Source organism: Mesitornis unicolor, unplaced genomic scaffold (assembly GCF_000695765.1).
Source record: "Mesitornis unicolor isolate BGI_N332 unplaced genomic scaffold, ASM69576v1 scaffold36459, whole genome shotgun sequence".
In the NCBI taxonomy this organism is placed as follows: domain Eukaryota; kingdom Metazoa; phylum Chordata; class Aves; order Mesitornithiformes; family Mesitornithidae; genus Mesitornis; species Mesitornis unicolor.
The window spans coordinates 30655-30898 of record NW_010205852.1 but is presented as its reverse complement, the minus strand read 5'-3'; positions in this window follow the sequence as shown (position 1 = coordinate 30898).

Genomic DNA, 244 nt, shown 5'->3' with positions numbered 1-244 from the left:
GGTGTGCGTCGTTGCGGGGGTAACGGCAGCGCGTCTGGACGCTGGCAGCGGAGCGGGGGTAGGTTCGTCTGTCCATTCGTCCCTCAATCCATCTCTCACCCCTGGCAGCACCGGGGAAGGGGATTCCCCGCCGCAGCGGGAGGGAGGTGAGCGTCCTGCGCAGGCGGAGGTCCTGCACCCCTACAGTGTTCCCCGTGACTCCTCCTCTCGACAGCCCCCCCTGGCGGCTCGGCGGGGGGGGGGG